Source organism: Schistocerca americana, chromosome X, assembly GCF_021461395.2.
Source record: "Schistocerca americana isolate TAMUIC-IGC-003095 chromosome X, iqSchAmer2.1, whole genome shotgun sequence".
Classification (NCBI taxonomy): Eukaryota; Metazoa; Arthropoda; class Insecta; order Orthoptera; family Acrididae; genus Schistocerca; species Schistocerca americana.
The window spans coordinates 636,452,333-636,477,052 of NC_060130.1; positions in this window are offsets into that span (position 1 = coordinate 636,452,333).

Genomic DNA, 24,720 nt, shown 5'->3' on the forward strand with positions numbered 1-24,720 from the left:
AAGTATCGTGAAGGACGCCATACATAGTGACTTCCCACCCTTTCCCTTAAGTATTTGAGTGAAAGTGGTTCGTAAGGACACACACCAGGGGGCCTACGTTTGTGATTAAAAGAATGAGTACTGAAAAGCGAAATGATTTTGTGTGTTTCTCTATCAGGTAAAGACTGAAAATTCTAAATCAAAATATTAATTAATAACCGAAAACTGTATTTCATGTTTCTATGTTTTTTATGTATAACATTTGTAAAAATCCTCTATATCATGTTTATACATGGTTAATTTTGTGGGTGTAGTATTAAGGAAAAATTAGCTAAAATCAGTTTCATTTCAAAGAGGTCAACTATAGTAGCATCACTTGTTTCTAATATTTAAATTTTTTTCAAATTTTTTTTCACAAAAATAAATAGGGGCTGCTATGATGAAACATCATTGTGAGAGATACAGAGGTAAGCGAGTTCACTACTACCAGCGCCACGTCATCATACAATGCCTGTGCTTAACAGAAGAGGGATTACACCATAATCTAAGTGTGAAATTAACAATTAAAATATTTTTTCAAACTTTGTGAGTGTTGACAAACTACCTATAGGCTTCTGTCTCGGGTTCTTCGGCTGACGTTCATCTAATGATTTTTCTGACGTTTCGCCAGCACGAGTGGCTGGCATTGTCAAAGCTTCACCCTCCATTGCCGATGGTGAACTGGAGCCGAGCTCGCGGCCGCAGACTATATGTACCTGGAGCGCCGAGGGCTTATCCGCGGTCATTTCCGGCGCGGTTCTCCTCTTGCTACCTGCGACGGTCGTTCGCTGCAGTACGGGAAGCCAGGATCCGTTTACCTTAAGGCTTTACTCTTTCTTGTTCAAACTGTTCGCGTGTTTTTGTATTTCTACAGCTTCTCTGAACAAGCGCGTGTGATAGTGCTTCTCTACGGCCAGGACTTCCGTGTCGGCGAATTTTATTACGTGGTCGGTCTCATTCAGTGCGTGTTCTGCCACGGCCGATTTCTCCACCTGCCCCAACCTGCAATGTCGCTTATGCTCTTTGATCCTGGTGTTAATTGATCATCCAGTCATTCCGACATGAACTTTTCCGCATGTGCATGGTATACGGTATATTCCCGACATTGCAAGTGGGTCTCTTTTCTCCTTTAAAAAAACATACTTCCGTGCATTTTTGTATGGTTTGTATTAAACAATTGCACTAGCCCCTCTCCTCACGTTCGGTCTGTGGAATCGGTTCGTCAGTATTTGATGTTGTTTACGAAATATATCCAGCGGTAACGTTAGGTGAGTCACCCTGTATAATCTCACTTGCACAATATGCAAGTGTTGTGTGTAGTGCATACTATATTGTGACCAATAGATATTGGTTAGTGTCATAATGGCAAATATTAGCATCGGTTTAGATGCATTCGTCAGTATATAGGCGCTATGGACTCATCGCCCACAAATGCCTCCTCCATTGAAGCCAGTGAAATGCCATTAATTTTGCAACGATTCTAGTAAATGGCCAACTGAATATTTTCATCTGCTTTAGACGCTATAACGGGAGGGGAGCCAAGGCTTGCTACTTTCCAAACGGGATGAAGAGATAGTATTTATTGAACTCATGTGATGATTTTGATGAGGGACTTGGCTGCTACGGCGCTAGGAAACCAATCTGGTCGTCCTCGTGTGAACAGTGTATTAATTTGGGTTTGCGAAATCTGTGGCCAGTTCTAGCGTTGGTTCCATAGACGTTCTCAAAGTGTTTAAGTCTGCAACGGTAAATGCTGCAAGAGACGATGGTATTAGAAACCGTTCACAGGCAATCATTACCGAAGGGTGCATAGCACTTAAGACACTCATTTAATTCGAGAATTAAATTATCTGACTGAATAAACACCAAGTTTATAATTTGGTTTTACAGGATTTCGTTTGTCAATCACAAGGGCAAATATAATGCAGGCTTGTCCCTTTTCATATCGCAATATTTATTTGCCATGTATTCATATCCTCGAGTGAATGAATTTTACGGCTGTGTTCAGTCACCAACCCTCAGCCCTAACTTTCTTGTTTCTCCCCATTTAATGGCTACAACTCAACACCCTGTCCCCGAGCGGACAATAATCTCCGTCCCGGCTGGGAAGTGAACACCGTCCCCTTATCTGAGCAATTCGCCGAGCCGACCGCGCAGCTACCGAGGCTGACTGGACACTGCTGCGTACTCAAATACCAGCTGCTCTTGAATTAAGCGTGAGGTACACCAGAAATCTAAGAAAACTATTTTGTCTAACTTTTCAGCACAGTAACTATTAATTTTTGTCTGTTAATTTGTCGTTGGCATCTCTCTTTATTACTACAGTAGCAACGCTCCTTCACTGAAGTGAAATTAAATAAGAAGAATATTTCAGTAAATTAAAAGATCATTGATTTTAATAGTTCAAAGTTTTGGTCTACCCTAGGCTCAGCACAATATTCGAAGTGTCTTGATTTCGGAGACTCAGGTTCATGGACAGGATACATCATGCACAAATAATAATAAGAGATGAGGGCCTGTTTTTTATTTAAGCGAGTTCTTCAGAAAATTGTCACAAATTTCGTGACAGTTTGTGCCTTTGAAACATTCTGAGTGAAGTTAAACAGAAAGGGAAAACACACACACACACACACACACACACACACACAGAGAGAGAGAGAGAGAGAGAGAGAGAGAGAGAGAGAGAGAGAGGTGGAAGAGGGGAGGGAGAGGTGGAAAGAGAACTTTTAAGACATTGATTGTCAACTGTGGTAAAACTACCGACTGCATCATCAGTAACTGACAAAATTGTTGTTTTATTGAATTAAATTAGAAATATCATTCTACATCTATATCCATACTCTGCAAACCATTGTGAGCGGCATCTACATCTACATGGACACTCTGCAGACCAAAAGTACATGGCAGAGGGTTCATCGAACCACCTTCACAATAATTCTCCATTATTCTACTCTGGAACAGCACACGGAAAAACGGACACCTGTATCTTTCCGTGCGAGCTCTGATTTACCTTATTTTATTATGATGATCGTTTTTCCGTATGTAGGTCGGCGTCAACAAAATATTTCCGCATTCGGAGGAGAGACTTGGTGATTTAAATTTCATGAGAAGATTCCTCTGCAACGAGATACACCTTCGTTTTAATGATGTTCACCCCAAATCCTGTATCATGTCCGTGACACTCTCTCCCCTATTTCTCGATAATACAAAACGTGCTGCTCTTCTTTGGATTTTCTCGATGTACTCCGTTAATCTTATCTGGTAAGGATCACACACCTCGCAGCAGTACTCCGAAAGAGGACGGACAAGCGTAGTGTAGGCAGTCTCTTTAGACTGCATCTCTTAAGTGTTCTGCTGTTGGATGGAGGGTAAATTGTCGCCGTTTACAAGAGCTTGAAAGCTGTTTTTGCGATCAACCAGAAAGCAATGGAGAACATACTGACCATAATTTCCAGTCTGCAAGTCCACATTACTTTTCTTACTCACCGAAGGAAAATTTTGCTACTTGCTGTTTACTCAGCGGGATCAGGAGCTATGTCTATAAATAAGAATTTTGAGTTGTAACTGATTAATGTATTCAGTAAAAGTTGTCACGCACAAAATACGATAACATTCCTGATAATAAAAATAATGTCCCTATCGGAAACAGCACTGTTGACAGTTCAGAGGTGACCTCTACGGAAAGTTCCAAGTGAAATTGTCTATCATCCTGACTTCTCACCATCAAAGTTAATTACTCGCCTCAAATGTGGATAATAATGTCGTCACTTGCCTCGCGGTTTTGTCAGCCTTACGGACGTCACACAAACAATTACTTCCGTGAAATCTAAGTGATCCAGCATAATAAACAGTCCTCGCGAGTTCACTTTTACTTTACCGAAAACGCTTTTGGTAGCCATCTGGCTGTGACGTCATCTGAGGCACAGAGTACGCAGGCATTTGACTGACGCGGACAGGTTGATATTTCAGTGCGAAGTGTCTCTTCTTCACTGCCTCTCTGGCTGTATTTATATATGGGTGCAGCGGACCGCCAACCATCTGCTATTAAACGCCTTAGGCACAGGTAGCAGCATCTAAATGGTCCCTCTCTCGGACATGTATTAATTAATATCCTTGTTGTGTAACAATTTACAATCTTCATAATTTTTATGTAATTAGAGCTAAGTTTACTTCAGTTACTGAAAAAGTTTTAGCTCGACTACGTGTAAACTTTGCTAGCTGGAATTTTTGGAACGGATCTGACAGCAGAACATAACCCCTGAACTGCATCTTTAAGAGCCCTTGTATTCATAGTTATTTATAATAAATTCTTACAACTTTGTACAGCTGTATTATAGCATTATTGTAATCGAATGCTGTAACTGGAACCCTCTATAACAAATACAAATTAAACTTAATCTACTATGAATAAGGACGTTTTCGTTCCAAATTTCGTTTTTAGTAAAGAACTTGAAAACTACTGGAGGTAGCTTCTTGGTGTCATCTAGTTAATGTTTTCATATCAAACTGAGGCTACATACAGATTTTCATCTTTCTGAGTCTAATATTTAACGCTTTCAATTTTTCGCAAAAACGCCGATTTTGCCATAAATATTGCCCCCATCAAGTTGAGGCATGTAACTTGTGATTGTGACATAAATTTGCGCATTCTGAACAATTTTTCGCTTTCTAGTTTCGTTATTTAGCGCCACTTATTTTTTCTCAAAGTGTTACCTTTAGCGAAATATGTTCATTGGATCATTCTGAGACTTCAAAATGTTAACAATAATAAACTGAATGAACACTCACAAATACAAAATTGTTAAGGCTTTCGTGGCCACTTGTTGACAAACTGCCTATTGGCTTCTACATCTACATCTACATCTACATGACTACTCTGCAATTCACATTTAAGTGCTTGGCAGAGGGTTCGTCGAGTCACAATCATACTATCTCTCTACCATTCCACTCCCGAACAGCGCGCGGGAAAAACGAACACCTAAACCTTTCTGTCCGAGCTCTGATTTCTCTTATTTTATTTTGATGGTCATTCCTACCTATGTAGGTTGGGCTCAACAAAATTTTTTCGGATTCGGAAGAGAAAGTTGGTGACTGAAATTTCGTAAATAGATCTCGCCGCGACGAAAAACGCCTTTGCTGTAATGACTTCCATCCCAAATCGCGTATCATATCTGCCACACTCTCTCCCCTACTACGTGATAATACAAAACGAGCTGCCCTTTTTTGCACCCTTTCGATGTCCTCCGTCAATCCCACCTGGTAAGGATCCCACACCGCGCAGCAATATTCTAACAGAGGACGAACGAGTGCAGTGCAAGCTGTCTCTTTAGAGGACTTGTTGCATCTTCTAAGTGTCCTGCCAATGAAACGCAACCTTTGGCTCGCCTTCCCCACAATATTATATATGTGGTCTTCCCAACTGAAGTTGTTCGTAATTTTAACACCCAGGTACTTAGTTGAATTGACAGCCTTGAGAATTGTACTATTTATCGAGTAATCGAATTCCAACGGATTTCTTTTGGAACTCATGTGGATCACCTCACACTTTTCATTATTTAGCGTCAACTGCCACCTGCCACACCATACAGCAATCTCTTCTAAATCGCTTTGCAACTGATACTGGTCTTCGGATGACCTTACTAGACGGTAAATTACAGCAGCATCTGCGAACAACGTAAGAGAACTGCTCAGATTGTCACCCAGGTCATTTATATAGATCAGGTTCTTCGGCCGACGTTCATCTAATGATTTATCTGACGTTTCGCCAGCACGAGTGGCTGGCATTGTCAAAGCTTCACCCTCCATTGCCGGTGGTGAACTGGAGCCGAGCTCGCGGCCGCAGACTATATGTACCTGGCGCGCCAACGTCCGAGGGCTTCTCCGCGGTCATTTCCGGTGCGGTTCTCCTCTTGCTACCTGCGACGGTCGTTCGCTGCAGTACGGGAAGCCAGGATCCGTTTGCCTTAAGGCTTTCCTCTTTCTTGTTGAAACTGTTCGCGAGTTTTTGTATTTGTACCGCTTCTCTGAACAATCGCGTGTGATAGTGCTTCTCTACAGCCAGAACTTCCGTGTCGGCGAATTTTATTACGTGGTCGGTCTCATTCAGTGTGTGCTCTGCCACAGGCGATTTCTCCACCTGCCCCTTAAACCTTAAGTTTCTCCAACCTTAAGTTGACGCTTGAAACCTCCGACGTTCAGTTGCATGTTGTAACAAACACGGGCCACGGTCGCCGAGCAGCATCTGCAGGGACATGTTTACGATGACGACCGTGTTTACGAGTGTGGCTGTAGTGCACTGTTGTGGTTTGGTCTAGCTGTCGCAGTGTCCGCATGTAGCGCTTGCTGCTATTGTTATTCTGCATTCGTCTCCGCACGCAGACCAACTGTAGTACACCGTGTTACCAGGCGCCTGTGATAGTGTAGTGTTGTAGGAACTGTGACCATGGTGTATTCGAACTCTGAAAAGGCGGAGATGATACTCGTCTATGGCGAGTGTCGGCGAAATGCAGCTGAAGCCTGCAGGGTGTATGCAGAACGGCACCCGGACAGAGAGCATCCAACGTGCCGCACATTGCAAAACATCTACCGCCAACTGTATGCAACAGGTATGGTCGTAGCACGCAAACGGGTCCGTAACAGGCCCGTCACAGGAGAAGCGGGTTCAGTTGGTGTGTTAGCCGCTGTTGCCATGAACCCACACGAGTACACGGGACATTGCGAGAGCCGGTGGACTGAGTCAAAGTAGTGTCATGCGCATACTGCATCGTCACCGCTTTCACCCGTTTCATGTGTCGCTACATCAGCAATTACATGGTGATGACTTTAATCATCAAGTGCAATTCTGTCAATGGGCACTAACAGAGAATGCGTTGCAGTTCTACCTGTTTACCGATGAAGCGGGTTTCACAAACCATGGGGCAGTGAATCTACGGAACATGCATTACTGGTCCGTGGACAATTCTCGCTGGCTCAGACAGGTAGAGCGACAGCGACCGTGGACTGTAAATACGAGTATATGGTGGGGAATCATTAGCGACCACCTCATTGGTCCTCACTTCATTGCAGGGGCCCAAACAGCTGCAACATACATCGCGTTTCTACAGAATGACCTGCCAACGTTGCTCGAAAATGTCCCACTGGAAACGCGTCGACGTATGTGGTATCAGCATGATGGTGCACCTGCACATTCCGCAATTAACGCTAGGCTGACCCTTGACAGGATGTTCGACGGGCGTTTCATAGGACGTGGAGGACGCATAAATTGGCCAGTCCGTTCTCCTGATCTTACACCTCCGGACTTCTTACTGTGGGGTACGTTAAAGGAGGATGTGTACCGTGATGTGCCTACAACTCCAGAGGATATGAAACAACGTATTGTGGCAGCCTGCGGCGACATTACACCAGATGTACTGCGGCGTGTACGACATTTATTACGCCAGAGATTGCAATTGTGTGCAGCAAATGATGGCCACCACATTGAACATCTATTGGCCTGACATGTCGGGACACACTCTATTCCACTCCGTAATTGAAAACGGAAACCACGTGTGTACGTGTACCTCACCCATCATGGTAATGTACATGTGCGTCAGTGAAAAAGACCAATAAAAAGGTGTTAGCATGTGGACGTAATGTGCTGTTCCAATCTCTTCTGTACCTAAGGTCCATCACCGTTCCCTTTGGATCCCTACGTAATTCGGTGCTCTCCGATACACACGATCGAACAGCGGAGGAGTGGTACTCTAGCGTCTACTTTAGGTTACAATATCTCCGGATGTAATTAACATTTTACAATGCAACAAACGGCACTGATTACGTATTTGTTTATATGTTCAGACGTGCTAACAAAACTAACGGGGTTCCATTTAAAAAACCGTAGGTTTGTGTTAAAAAACATACTTCCGTGCATTTTTTTATGGTTTGTATTTACCAATTACACTAGCCCCTCTCCTGACGTTCGGTCTGTGGAATCGATTCGTCAGTATTTGATGTGGTTTACGAAATATATCCAGCGGTAATGTTAGGTGACTCACCCTGTATACTCCGCACTACCACCCAAAAAGAAATTTCTTCAGTTTCTTTCGCCTGTGTACCGTTCACTGTGGAACTTCATCTCAAGATACCACTGGTAAACCGTTAGACTAGGCGGTCTGAATCTAACAGTGTAACTTTTTCATGCATATATGTCTACTACATGCATCACACTGAACCTTATTTATTTATTTGTTTATACAGGGTGAACATTAATGAAACCGACAAACAGCAGGGATGGATTCCTGACTGGAAATGGAGGAAAAAAAGTCCTATGAACATGTGTCCGGAAATGCATCGTTGTCGCGGTAGATGGCGCCGACGAATGAAAATTCATCTCACCACCTGCCGTGTGTTCCTTGTGTGTCGCAAGCTGTGTGATTTATGCAGCGTACTGTAAGCATCAGAATGATCCGGTATTCATGTCGGTAACAAGTTGAGAGGGTGTTTGTGTACAGCCAAGCAGATGGAAACGCTCTACAGGCAGCACGGCTATACCAAAACAAATACCCTCTCAGACACCAATCCACATCACACATTTCAAACCCTTTTTGGGCGTTTATGTAATCATGGGTCCTTTCAGGCAGACGAACGTTCACGGAGGCGGCGGACTGTGCATACACCAGATTTGGAGGAACCGGTTCTACATAGTATAGAGACAAGCCACCGTACAAGCTCCAGTCAGGTGGCTCGCCAACATGGTGTAAGCCAAGGTACGATTATGTGTATCCTGAATGACAACGTCTAGTACCCCTATCACTTGCAACGAGTTGAACATCTGTTGTGAAGTGCATGCAATGTTCCTCTGTACTGTGTTCTGGGACGGTTTGTTGTCGCTGCACACACACGGTCCATTTCCGGACACATGTTGATAGGGCTTTTTTTCCTCCATTTACAGTCGGGAATCAGTCCTTGCAGTTTGTCTGATTTATTAAAGTTCACCCTGTATAACCGGACTACATTAGTGGTTTCAGCCTCTCTTTTATTTCAGAATAGGAATGACACACACAAAATATGTACAGTTCTCCAACTTCCTGAAGTATTATACCCTCTTCTTATACGGCTAAGTGCATATTAGAGGAACATTTGTGACAATAATTAACAATAATGATAATAATAATAAACGGTCCAGTCACTATGATGTGAACACCACCTGTGTTCAACATCAGCGTACAATATCCATCCACAGACAGCAGTTAGCAGCACTAGCAGTGGAGAGTAAATGAAGCATGTCGAGGGGACGCGGAGAATAGTGCTGTCATCGTAATGTCGAAACAGAGTGATTTATCTTATTCTAAAAGGGTATGGTCATTGGCTTTCGGGCCAAGCCTGGAAGAATTTACAAAACAGCTGAGTTTGTAAACTGTTCGAGTGCCACCGTTTCTAAAGTATACAATGCATGCATAGCGCTATCCGAAACCGGCACCGAGGCATCTTTGGTTCATAGAAGGCCGAGGCATCTTGGTACATCGCGGGCCGTAGATAGCGAGGGTGATCGATCAACAGCTGCGAAGATGTCTAAGGGCGAATAGTCGTCCAACTGAAACTTCCTGGCAGATTAAAACTGTGTCTCTTAGGCCGTGTCCTACGTGAGCGACAGAAGTGACCGACAGCACGCGACAGCTTTAGGCGACGAAGCACAACCGCAGGTGTAGTTACGGAAGTGTCACACGTGAGCGACATCTGTGTCGCTGCCTGTCTCCCGCTGCAACTGGCGACGTTTGAATTCAAACGTGTTTGAATCTTGTCGCTTGTAGCGAGTGCGACAGCGGCAGCCATAGTTCCAAACCGTACAGGGTTTAGTGAGGCAGCAGACAACATGTCGTCGGATTTCGCCGAAATTTTAATAGCAGAAGTTAGTAAGAGGCGCTGTTTATGAGATAAGACAGAAAACCACCACAATACATTCATATGTGTCCAAGAATGGGCGGCTGTGGCCAATGCAGTGGGCTCAACAAGTAAGTATTAGTTTTTTTTTTCTTTTGCATGTGCGAATATTCGCATTTATGTCATTACAATATCCAAAAAAAGTTGGTTTTATTGTTTACGATCGTATATCAGTTACAAGTTCATCTCATTGGGCTTATTTTTTTTCATTTCTGATTCCGTTTTACAGTTGTCAAAAAGTGATTAAATTTGTATGAGACTTTTTAAATATTTGATTAGAACTACTGCTTAAGACGCAATTTACATTACGACACATAGTAATATACATTGGCGTCTGCGATGAAGGTAGAAATTACGTAATGCACCACTTAAATTTTCTATATTTTATTTACACAATACACGCAAAAATAGACTTTAGGGATTGATTTATCATTAAAATAAAGCTTTTCTGAATACACGCTTCAGTTTTGACTTTTATAACGATATGTCTGCTGAATATGAGGTGTGCAAACGTAGACATTGCGATCAATATCAGATTTTTTTCTTCTTTACAAATCCATGAATCAACAGATTTTCCTTTTTTTCATGGACCTGCCCTACGTTTGTTTTTCTATTTCTGTATTTTGTAAATACAATGTAAGGACTGGAATAGAAAGTTGTCATGATCTTAAATATCCCTGAACATTCTGGTATAGTTGGCCGTTCGTTAACTGTTGTAGGTAGTCTCATTAATGTACATATAATGAAATATCATTTTATTTTTTCGACAATGTGAAGAAGACTGTAATTTGAATGTTTTGTGATGCAGGGATGTTTTGAAATCCAAGTAATATGCAGTAACTTTTCTAATGATATGTTGTGGTAGCTGCAGTGTATCTGGATTACATTATTCACTGCTGCTTGTGTTATAAATTTTGAAGCTGTTATGTATGTGTAAAGCCTGAATACTGTTCTGATAGGTGACTCAGATTTTGCACTGTATTAATGTAATTAAGAAGCCAAAGAATTAGCTGACTACTTTGCAATGGTATTCAACAATTAAGTGGTATATAATTTGTAGACTAACAAGTTTCACTTTCATCTTATTCTCCATCACTTTTGCTCAAGTGGAAAACTGAGGATATTTTCCTTTCATTTTGGGTAATATTTCCAGGTATACTGCAGTTGTTTTACATATTCCTACTTTCATCTTATCATAATTAAAGGTTCACATAATACAATGAAAAATATAAATCCACAGTCACAAAGATGACTTTTATTACATATTTGCTTATCTGGTTCAAAAAATGGTTCAAATGGCTTTGAGCACCATGGGACTTAACATCGGAGGTCATCAGACCCCTAGAACTTAGAACTACTTAAACCTAACGAACCTAAGAACATCACACACATCCATGCCCGAGGCAGGATTCGAACCCGCGACCGTAGCGGTCGCGCGGTTCCAGACTGAGGCGCGTAAAAGAGACTGTTTCCAAAGAGAACTGAAGAAGAAACCAATAAAATCATCAGGTGATGCAGCTAATGCATGGAGTAGCAAGTGGTGTTATTTCCAGGCGTTTATGTTTCTGAAGGACGTAATGATACCAAGAGAGACTGGAACAAATGTGGCACTTGAATGTCAACAATCACTGTCATCAAATGGTGACAGTGACACTGAACTGCCAGAAACTGATCTTGGTGAAAGTATAGTCTTCGATGGCCACGTTCATTGCGTTGTGACCAAGGAATTCCTGCCCAGCACAGAAGACCATAACTCTCTGGATGCCTCATCACCACCTCCACTGTCACTGAGATGGTCAGCGAAGAGTAGACAATCTGCTAGTTTTGAGAGAGAACTGCTTGAAATGGAAGCTAAAAGGATCAAAATTTTGGAGTCACAAGCCGAATGTGAGTACAGAAAGTTTTTGTTGTCATTGGTACCTTATTTTAAGCAAATTGAACCACTAGAAAAATTAGAAGCAATGGGACAGATAATTGATGTACTGAGAAGCAAAATTTCAAATAAAAAATAATACAAACAAGTGTCTTTTTTGTCTGTAACTATATCTTGTATCCTGCCATTCTGGCTTCAGTGATTCAAGGCTGTGGATAGTAACTACCAGTACAGTTTTTATTAGTGACGTGTATCTGCTTTTAAACTGAGTGATTAATTTATACCACTTACCATGATGGTCTTTTTGTTTGCATTTTCATAGATTTGTACAAGCTCCTATTAGAAACCAGTCTCAGAATTTTGTTATGTGCTGTTGAAACAACGAGACACCGATCAAGATTTATGTAACTTAGGTTCAAGTAGTACAGTACATTGTGGATGGATTAAATCTGTTAAGTAAACTGATCTGCAGGGAGACCAAGTAGTGATATGGCAAGAAGGTTGTGGGAATTTGTACATGAGTATATTGGGATAACTGTTTGTACATTTCAAGAATAGTGAATCTTTTTGTACTGAGGCCAGATATTTATACTAGAGTATTGCATTTTTATGTAACAGGAGCAGGGAATACGCCGCATTTTGGATATTGTTTGAAATGTAGTAGGTTTGTTGGTCTGCAATGAGACCAACAGGTGGTTATTTTCTGTCATTTATCATGTTCTATAGATTACATCAGGGAGGAGAACCTTCAGGAATGTGGAGCAAATCAAGATATACACTGTTGTTGGTGCATGCACTGTCTGCACAAGGATCTTTATTCCATTTCTTATTTCTGGGTTCTGTGTTTATAGCCACTGGATCACACAGAGTTTTCCTCTCCCCACAAGATACTTTAGTGCCAGGAGTTATCCAGTGTTTATCTTTCTGTTCAGTATTGCCCTTGTTTTATTGTTAAAAAACGAGATTGGAGTTGTTCCTGGAATATATTTAAGAAAGAGTTAAAGTTACCATTAACGTGCTTTATAAATTTCTGCCTTACATTATTTCCATAACTTCTCTCTATGGTGATAGTCATTGTTAATGGTACTGTTATATAACAGTTTTGGTATGATCAGTGCCTAACTGGCCAGTAAATTTTATTGATAACATTTGAATATCATGGTCAGATAAATTATTGACTATAGGTTTTACAGCTAAATAACTGAATGTTGTTGGATTTGAAATCAAGTTGGCAGAAGCTGTTTCACAGTCTCATTCAATCATCATACAGAATGACACTGTGGAAAATAATACAAAGATGGACATGAACATTCTCATGAATTAAAAGCGCTAACAGTTTTCTTCATTGATAAATATGTTTGTGAAGATATATATTTGTGCACTAGTTAGTAATGAAAACATTCAAGTACATATTTAAATGAAGTTTATTCCAAATTTCCATTTTGTACACTATTGTCCGTTTCTATTGGTTCCAACAAGATTCTCCATTTTGAGGAGAGAATTCCAAATGAGCATTCAACAACTCTCCTTGCTCTTGAAAGCCTTTCATTAAAGACTTCCTTTTCAGCAGTTAAATTTCTTCCTGGGTGTGGTCTCATTAAGTATGACCTCAGTGGGAACGCTTCATCTCCAACAAACACATATAGCACCTTCACGTTCGAATTTGTCAGGAATGATACCACAGGCAAAACTATTTCATTTGATTCAATTTTCCTATGGAATACTGAATTATTGAATACTCCAGCATCACTGTCTCTTCCATATGAACCAATGTCAGTTACAGCAAATCTATATTTGTCATCCGTTACTGACAGCAGAACTATTGAAAATTAATTTTTATAATTGAAATATTGACTTCCCGAATTTGGGGGGCTGCGAATTCTGATGTGTTTCCGATCTATATTGCCAATGCAATTTGGAAACTGCAATTTTTCCAGAAAGTCCTTTGCAGTGTTGGCAAAATACTCTTCTGTTGGTTGTGGCATATGTAATGGTTGGAAATGTAACCACAGAGCTCTTGAGACTTCCTTCACAATATTTGCCACTGTTGTTTTGCCAACCCTGAAGGAATAGGAGAGCTGGGGAAATGACACTCCCGTTGCATAATACCTGAAGGAAGAATAAATTTTTGTTTGTATACAGTTTTTGCTTTGCAAAAGTAGTATGTCTTAAATTGGAACAGATAATCTATAATAACAGCTTACTCTACAGACACTTATTTCCTGTCAGCAAAAGGGTAATAAACTAGTATAATAAAGAGAAAAATATGGGTGACTGGTGAGGTACACCATAAACAAATAAATTGAAAATGCATTAAGACCTCTCTAAGCAAAGAAATGCTGATGCATATTATACTTTCTACAAAATAAAAGACAGATGACTGCAATTTCAGCAGAGAAACAAAAACATTATGCATTAACATGGCAGTAGACAAAGGAGATAATTACTCAAAAAGACTTACATTCCTTTATAAATGAAAAGTGAAAAAGTAACAAAAAGAGCAGAGGATAGCAAAAGTGATGTAGATCTTCTAGAAATACACTCCTGGAAATTGAAATAAGAACACCGTGAATTCATTGTCCCAGGAAGGGGAAACTTTATTGACACATTCCTGGGGTCAGATACATCACATGATCACACTGACAGAACCACAGGCACATAGACACAGGCAACAGAGCATGCACAATGTCGGCACTAGTACAGTGTATATCCACCTTTCGCAGCAATGCAGGCTGCTATTCTCCCATGGAGACGATCGTAGAGATGCTGGATGTAGTCCTGTGGAACGGCTTGCCATGCCATTTCCACCTGGCGCCTCAGTTGGACCAGCGTTCGTGCTGGACGTGCAGACCGCGTGAGACGACGCTTCATCCAGTCCCAAACATGCTCAATGGGGGACAGATCCGGAGATCTTGCTGGCCAGGGTAGTTGACTTACACCTTCTAGAGCACGTTGGGTGGCACGGGATACATGCGGACGTGCATTGTCCTGTTGGAACAGCAAGTTCCCTTGCCGGTCTAGGAATGGTAGAACGATGGGTTCGATGACGGTTTGGATGTACCGTGCACTATTCAGTATCCCCTCGACGATCACCAGTGGTGTACGGCCAGTGTAGGAGATCGCTCCCCACACCATGATGCCGGGTGTTGGCCCTGTGTGCCTCGGTCGTATGCAGTCCTGATTGTGGCGCTCACCTGCACGGTGCCAAACACGCATACGACCATCATTGGCACCAAGGCAGAAGCGACTCTCATCGCTGAAGACGACACGTCTCCATTCGTCCCTCCATTCACGCCTGTCGCGACACCACTGGAGGCGGGCTGCACGATGTTGGGGCGTGAGCGGAAGACGGCCTAACGGTGTGCGGGACCGTAGCCCAGCTGCATGGAGACGGTTGCGAATGGTCCTCGCCGATACCCCAGGAGCAACATTAGATTAGATTAGATTAGATTTACTTTCATTCCAATTGATCCGTAGTGAGGAGGTCCTCCTGGATGTGGAACATGTCAGAAAAACAACAATACATGACAAATATTTACAACTAAAACAAATAAACTAATGTACCATTCCACAGGTCCCAAGTGGAATGATCGTCATTTTTAATGAACACTAAGAGTCATTTTACAAATACTAATGCACTGAATTTAAAATAAAAAACGTTTTTTATTTATTTATAAGGTAATAAACATGTAATACAACTACTATAATACTTATTTACAATGAACACATTACTGCACTGAAATGGTGCAGAAGTTAGATTATACTTACACACACACACACACACACACACACACAAATTTTCAGTGAACACATTACTGCACTGAAATTGTGCAGAAGTTATGTTGTACTTATATACAAATCAGTTGGTTTTACTAAGAAATTCATCAATGGAGTAGAAGGAGTTGGCCACCAATAAATCCTTTAGGCTTCTCTTAAACTGAATTTCATTGGTTGTTAAGCTTTTTATGGCTGCTGGCAAGTTATTGAAAATGTGTGTTCCTGAATAATGCACACCTTTTTGTACAAGACTAAGTGACTTTAAATCCTTGTGAAGATTATTCTTATTTCTAGTATTGATTCCATGAATTGAGCTATTGGTTTGAAAAAGTGATATATTTTTAATGACAAATTTCATTAAGGAATAAATATATTGGGAAGCTGTAGTTAGTATCCCTAGTTCCCTAAACAGGCTTCTGCAGGATGTTCTTGAGTTCACACCACATATAATTCTTACTGCACGTTTTTGTGCCCGGAAAACTTTAGCTTGGCTTGATGAATTACCCCAGAAAATAATCCCATATGACATTATGGAATGAAAGTAAGCATAGTATGCCAGCTTTTTCATTTTTATATCCCCTATGTCTGACAAAATTCGCATTGCAAACAGAGATTTGTTAAGACGCTTCAGCAGTTCTGTGGTGTGCTCCTCCCAATTGAATTTATTATCAAGCTGTAATCCCAAGAATTTAACACTGTCCACTTCTTCTATCTTCTTGTCATCATATGTTAGACATATACTCTTGGGACACCCCTTACAAGTTCTGAACTGCATGTAGTGTGTTTTTTCAAAGTTTAGTGACAAAGAATTGGCTAGGAACCAGTGATTAATGTCCACAAATATTTTATTGGCTGATCTTTCTAAGACTACACTTGATTTGCTATTTATTGCAATGTTTGTATCATCGGCAAACAAAACAAACTTGGCATCTGGTAATGTTACTGATGAAAGGTCATTGATATACACAAGAAAAAGTAAGGGCCCCAAAATGGAACCTTGTGGGACCCCACATGTAATTAGTTCCCAGTTGGATGATGCCTGATAGACATGTATCAAGCTCTTTCCTAATAACACCCTTTGTTTCCTGCCAGAGATATAAGATTTCAACCATTTTGCAGCATTTCCTGTTACACTATAATATTCTAGTTTACTTAAAAGGATATTGTGATTTACACAGTCAAATGCCTTTGATAGATCACAAAATATACCAGTTGCCTGCAATTTTTTGTCTAATGAATTAAGCACATTTTCACTGTAAGTGAAGATAGCCTTCTCAATATCAGAACCTTTTAGAAATCCAAACTGTGACTTTGACAGTATGTTATTTGAGATAAGATGGTTATAAAGACGACAGTACATTACTTTTTCGAAAATTTTTGAGAATGCTGGTAACAGTGAAATTGGACGGAAATTTGATGCTATTTCTTTATCTCCCTTCTTAAACAGTGGCTTAACTTCAGCATATTTCAGCCATTCAGGAAATATTCCACTGATAAACGACTGGTTACACAGATAGCTTAATATGTTACTTAGCTCAGAATCACATTCTTTAATTAACTTTGTTGATATTCAATCATACCCACTAGATGTTTTTGATTTTAAAGATTTTATGATGGACATTATTTCTGTTGGGGTAGTGAGGGTCAAATTCATATTATGGAAATTACTTGAAATGTCTGGTCTAAGGTAATCCATAGCAGCATCTACCGAACCTGACAACCCCATCTTTTCAGTAACAGTTATAAAATGTTTGTTAAAAAGTTCTGCAACACTATACACATCTGTCACCAATGTATCATTTACTCTTAATGCTATTTGTTCCTCTTCATGTCTGGTCCTACCGGTCTCCTCCTTCACTATATCCCATATTGTCTTTATTTTGTTATCTGATATGACTATCTTTTCCTTGTAATATATTTGCTTTGACATCCATATTACAGTCTTTAATATTTTGCAGTATTTCTTATAATGTGCTATAGCATCAACATTGGAAATGTTTCGGATTGACAGATACAGTTTTCTTTTTGTTTTACAAGATACCCTTATTCCTCGAGTAATCCATGGCTTCTTTGTAGATTTTCCTCTAACCTTGGTAAGTTTTGGGGGAAAGCAGTGTTCAAATAAGGTAAGCACTTTATTAGCAAAAATGTTATATTTTTCATTCATGCCATGAGCACTGTAAACATCAGTCCAGTGAATGTCTCTGAGGAGTGTCCTAAAATAATCAATTTTTGGCTTACTGATTACCCTCTTGAGCTCAGATTTAACAGATTTTATATCCTGTTCAGTATTAACATTTAACAGAAGGAACTGCATGTCATGGTCTGAGAGGCCATTGGCTATTGGTTTTGTAATATAATTTTGTTCATTGGACTTTTCTATAAAGATATTATCAATGGCTGTTTGTGAGCAAGTGGCTATCCTAGTGGGGAACTTTACTGTGGGAATTAAGTTGAATGATAGTGTTACTAACTCAAATAAGTTCTTATTCGGAGAGTCTTTAAGGAAATCTACATTGAAATCACCAGCAACCACTATTTCTTTGTTTTTGGTTATTAAATGGGCCAGTACAGCTTCAAGGTGGTTTACAAACAGATTAAAGTTACCTGCAGGTGCTCGATATACACTTAATATTATGAAAGATTTTTTGTGAAAATCTAATTCTGTTGCACATGCTTCCATATGCTGTTCTAGGCAAAATTTATGAATGTCTATGTTCTTAAATTTATGACAGTTCCTGATGAATGTGGCAACTCCTCCTTTCTCCATTTCTGATCTACAAAAGTGAGATGCTAACCTAAACCCTGTAACACTTAAAAGTTCTATACCAGTGGTCACATGATGTTCAGAGAGGCAGATTATGTCAGCTGGGTTTGAAGACTCTAATTCATCTATGCATATAGTTAATTCATTAATTTTATTTCTCAGTCCTCGAATATTTTGATGCAATAAAGATAGCTGACATTTCACATTGTCTGAGTTAAAATTGGGTGGAGTTACAATATCTGTTGACAGTTGAAAATTCTTAACCAATGGCTGTTTATGCTGATGTAATAAGCTGGAATTATGTTTTTTGATTTCTTTTTCAAACTGAAGGTTTGTCTCAGTTCTAACCTCTCTTAAAATTTGCTTTCTTTCTGTCCTCCCTACCCTAAAAAAGGGTCTTTTCTGAATCCTATAACCACTGGTATTTTACCACTCATGACAGTGCCTCCCCCCTTTAACTTTCCTGCTATTTCCCCAGCCAATTTACCCTTCCCCTTCCTGTTGAGGTGAAGGCCATGCCTAGTATAATCCCACCTACTGAGAGAATCAATATGAACCACACCAATGTGTGACCCCGCACCCGACATGAGCAGCCGTTCCAGCTCCAAATTAACTCTCTTGACAGAAGAGTTCAAATGAGGTCGGTCATGGCGCCCAAGAACAGATACAAACTCAACACTAGTATGCTTCGATGCTGATGCAATCTTCGCCAGGTCACACTCTATACTGTACCCAGGATTTCTGTCAATACTGTTACCTGCCCCACCCACTATAACCACGGTGTCTTCCTTAGTGAAATCTTTGCAAAGTGATCCTAAATCCTCTGTCACCTGCTCCAGACCAGCACTAGGTTTAAAAAAATTGGTGACCTGGTATTCTGATCCTAGTTCATCCTGCAAGAGTTGGCCAACACCTCTTCCATGGGAACTACCTAACAACAACACTTTCTTTCTCTTTTCTGATTTCCCTACATTCTTACTTTTCAATCTGCTGCTGAAAGTTTGTTGTGCCCTGTCTACACCTGCAACTGCTTGAGGCTCACCAGCTTCTAACTGAAGCAACAGGTCAAATCTATTTTCCACATTCACCATAAAGCTGTCAGACAAAGTTCTAGGCCTGTTCCTCCTGTTGCCTGTTGCCACTTCCCACCTCTCTTTACCCTTCTCCCTCCTTAACCTGTCAAGATCTCCCCTGGCCTTGTCTAATTCAGCCTGAAGGGCAGCAATTTTCCCCTCCTGTTCCAGTATCTTCCTATCTCTACTACAAATCCTACAAAACCACTGATGAGTCTCATTTACTTCCCCTATTCCCACGCCACTACAGTCACCCACATGGAAAAAACTACAGCACCCATCACACCAAAGCCCCGACCTAACAATTCTACGGCAAGTCAAGCACTTTTCACTCATGATAAACGTAATAGTTGATTAAGAATAAGTCAGTTAAATTACAGATAAACACGAAAATATGGTTACACAAATTTGGCCTATACGCAACTGTGTGTAAACAAAAACAAAAGTGCAAAGTTTCTGAAACAACAAGTTAAACTTTACGCTACTTTCCGGAAATGCTAGTTAAATAATGAAGAGGTAAGCTAAGTTAAATTGCTGGAGAGAGCAAGGAACAACTAAGCGAAATTCTATAGATTTGCTGCAGCAGAACGTAAACAAAAAATACGACTGTACGGTCTTTTCGCGTTTTCTGCTATATTACGTAAAGAAAAGTGAAACCTTTAATGGTACACTTAAACGGCACACTAATACACTTATTTACCACGTAATCAGTACTAATCTATATGTTTTATAATCTAAAATAACTTATCTTTACGAGAACACCAAAACTCGCGCTAGTCGCCTGGCTGCAGGGCTGCCAAAGTTCGTGCTGGACGTGCAGACCGCGTGAGACGACGCTTCATCCAGTCCCAAACATGCTCAATGGGGGACAGATCCGGAGATCTTGCTGGCCAGGGTAGTTGACTTACACCTTCTAGAGCACGTTGGGTGGCACGGGATACATGCGGACGTGCATTGTCCTGTTGGAACAGCAAGTTCCCTTGCCGGTCTAGGAATGGTAGAACTATGGGTTCGATGACGGTTTGGATGTACCGTGCACTATTCAGTATCCCCTCGACGATCACCAGTGGTGTACGGCCAGTGTAGGAGATCGCTCCCCACACCATGATGCCGGGTGTTGGCCCTGTGTGCCTCGGTCGTATGCAGTCCTGATTGTGGCGCTCACCTGCACGGTGCCAAACACGCATACGACCATCATTGGCACCAAGGCAGAAGCGACTCTCATCGCTGAAGACGACACGTCTCCATTCGTCCCTCCATTCACGCCTGTCGCGACACCACTGGAGGCGGGCTGCACGATGTTGGGGCGTGAGCGGAAGACGGCCTAACGGTGTGCGGGACCGTAGCCCAGCTTCATGGAGACGGTTGCGAATGGTCCTCGCCGATACCCCAGGAGCAACAGTGTCCCTAATTTGCTGGGAAGTGGCGGTGCGGTCCCCTACGGCACTGCGTAGGATTCTACGGTCTTGGCGTGCATCCGTGCGTCGCTGCGGTCCGGTCCCAGGTTGACGGGCACGTGCACCTTCCGCCGACCACTGGCGACAACATCGATGTACTGTGGAGACCTCACGCCCCACGTGTTGAGCAATTCGGCGGTACGTCCACCCGGCCTCCCGCATGCCCACTATACGCCCTCGCTCAAAGTCCGTCAACTGCACATACGGTTCACGTCCACGCTGTCGCGGCATGCTACCAGTGTTAAAGACTGCGATGGAGCTCCGTATGCCACGGCAAACTGGCTGACACTGACGGCGGCGGTGCACAAATGCTGCGCAGCTAGCGCCATTCGACGGCCAACACCGCGGTTCCTGGTGTGTCCGCTGTGCCGTGCGTGTGATCATTGCTTGTACAGCCCTCTCGCAGTGTCCGGAGCAAGTATGGTGGGTCTGACACACCGGTGTCAATGTGTTCTTTTTTCCATTTCCAGGAGTGTAGCAAGCACCTTAAACAGATATTTTGTAACTGCAGCAGATGACTTGATAAAGCAAAATAAGAGGAAGCACTGGTAACTACTGAATCTGTAAACTAGTATCTAGTACAAAACTATAATTTTATAAATCAATGTGTGTGTGTAGTGCTCAAAACTAAAAAAGAGGAATTTATATATTAAATTCAATGGACACAGTTCACGAAATAAAAAGCACAATTTTTATAAACTGTCATAGACAAGCATTTGACGTGGGGAAGGACATATGTATTACGTAGAAAGATAAACACACAATGAAAATTCCTGGATGGAATAATACACAAAATAATAGAAGGGAACCACTTATCTATAGATGGCTGATGGGTGGAGTATAGACACATACAAGGGAAAACAGTCTATGCCCCACACCTCAGTCATCTGTAGGTGAATGGTTGCCTTTCTTTATTTCATGTATGGCAAAGACGCAGAGTTTCATGTAGAAAACAGTATACATTGTGGATGATAAAGTTCTCAAGACAATGTACAGTGGACCTGTATTCCCACATCTGTCCTAGTCAGTTCACATATGAGGAAGTGTACAAGATACATGCTTACAAACATTTAAAACTCAGAAAAGAGCAATGGGGTGTATTTACATAAAAATCAGAATATTTGTGCAATGAGAGTAAGTGATAAACTACTCCTACATAAAAATTTAGGCCCATGATTACGTAAGAGGAAAGGAAAAATATTACAAAAGACAGAAAAATCTCAAACTGACAGCGACTTTTCCAGATGAAGCAGGAAAAAGGTTTTTATATTAAGCTATCAAATCAATCAAGGAATGAAAAGATTGAATTTTTTAACTGATTTAACTTTTATGGTGTGACAGAAGATGTGTAGTAACCTCATATGTGCCTGTAAAAAATAATCCTCTTTTGTTCATTATATATAAACTGTAAAGTAACACGGTAAACGCACTCAGAACGGAGATGTTCATCTATCTTAATCTGTGTACCTATAAACTTGTATAACGCAACCTATACTCTCAACAGAAAATTGTAAGCTAGCGTCCAAAGACAAAGAATAAATAAACGTTTATGACAGTCACACTAGCAAAGAATAGTTCGGTACTCTAACCATTTTGCAATCAACTCTTAGAACATTCTTTATTGTCGACGTAATTTGCACAACATAATCTCCGCTAGCACTGATTTGAAAAAAGTAAATCAGTAAAAAAACGTAAAATAAAAATCCATTGCTACACAGCTCTTGTTACATTTTGAAAGCACATACTAGTATGTGGTAGTAACTTACCTTAGTGCAATTATCAGCCTTTCTTCCATGCTTATTGGCAGCTGAAAGTTGGTGGTTGCATGCAAAATACACATCTTTAAACCACTGACGAGATAATCGAAGTTATGTATGTTCATTCTCTTATATTCAAAAAAAATTTTTGGTGATCGTCGTAACTCACGATATAAATGATGGAATTCGCCACGGAGACTTCTCGTTTTGTAGATTTCATGTACAGCGCTCCTTTGACGTCTTAATTTCCTAATTACAATTAATTTTGCTGCTGTACTTTCGAGGAACCACATCATTGTACGATTTGTGGGCGCCGTGTTTAGGAAATAGCTGATCGGAGCTTGCGGTAGTTTGCCGCTCGCACGCAAGATACCCTCGCATGTCGCGCGAAGTAGCGAGTTGTAGCAGGAATGTCGCGCATTGTCGGTCGCTTCTGTCGCTCACGTAGGACACGGCCTTACCGAGAGTCAGACTCAGAACCTTTCACTTCCGCGAGCAAGTGCTCTACCAACTGAGCTACCCAAGCACGACCCACGACCCGTGCTCATAGTATTACTTCCACCAGTACATCGTCTGCCACCTTCTGAACTTCATTCATTTCATTCTGTAAACATCCCCAGACTGTGGCTAAGCCCAGTCTCCGTAATATCCTGCCTTCCAGGAGTGCTAGTTTCACAGGAGAACTTTTGCGAAGTCTGGAAGGTAGGAGACGACATACTGGCAGAAGTAATGGTGTGAAGACGGATCATGAATGTTGCCTGAGTATTTCTGTTGATGGAGCACTTATCGGTGAAAGGCAAAGGTCCCCAGTTCGAGTTTCGGCCTGAAACCAGTTTCAATTTGCCAGACGTTTCATATCAGCGCACACTTCGCTGCAGAGTGAGAATTTCATTCTGGAGACGGGCAGTTGTTGAGCAACTGACCGCTCGCCCAGACCAAGGGGCTGCCAATAGTGTCTCGTCAACGACCGTTCACAAATGTTCAAATGTGTGTGAATCCCTAAGGGACCAAACTGCCAAGGTCATCGGTCCCTAGACTGACACACTACTTAAACTAAATTATGCTAAGAACAACACACACACACCCATGCCCGAGGGAGGACTCGAACATCCGGCGAGAGGGGCCGCGCGGTCCGTGACAGGACGCCTCAAACCGCGCGGCCACTCCACGCGCCCCAACGACCGTTCAGCGAACTTTGCTGCTTACGAGTATGGCGTACGGCTGACCAACAGAACCCTAAAGAAGGAAACCAAAAGACTCATTTTTGCTGCACGGGAATAAGCCACCAGAACTGAAGCCATCAAAACCAAAATCGAGCCGACCAGGGTGGCCGAGCGGTTCTAGGCGCCGCAGTCTGGAACTGCGCGACCGCTACGGTCGCAGGTTCGAATCCTGACTCGGGCATGGATGTGTGTGGTGTCCTTAGGTTAGTTAGGTTTAAGTAGTTCTAAGTTCTAGGGGACTGATGACCTCAAAAGTTCAGTCCCATAGTGCTCAGTGAAATTTCAACCAAAATCGAGAACTCAGCCAAGAACCCAAAATGCAGACTCTCCTAAGAAGCTGAGGAAGCAATGGACCGCATCTCGAGCTGTTGCATAAGGATCTCTCTTACGGATTACAATTGGAGGCACACTGCTGTGGCACTGGAACTTATGCTAAAATTATGATCTATCTGTGGCAAAGAACTGGTGGGACCACAGAAAAAGTTGTCGAAATGAAAATGCTGGATTATTGTGTAACTTCTGACTTCACACAGATCGAATGCTGGAACACGATATACCACGCATCACAACTTTGGAGATAATAAAGTTGTAGGTGATCCCAGTTGGTAGTAAAACCAGATACGAGGACTTGAAATCTAAACTACAGCGACTCTGGTGTAAATCAATAAAAATTGTCCCAGTGGTTCTCGACACAATGGCAGTAGTGTCCAAATATTTTAGTGGGCAGACGGCAACCATTGCCATTGATGAAATATCCATCTTCTAAGTACAAAAAGCCACTGCACTTTACTGGGATCTGCACGAACTATCCACCGATACGTAACGCGGTCCTGGAAGCTTGGAAAGTGTTCGACTGA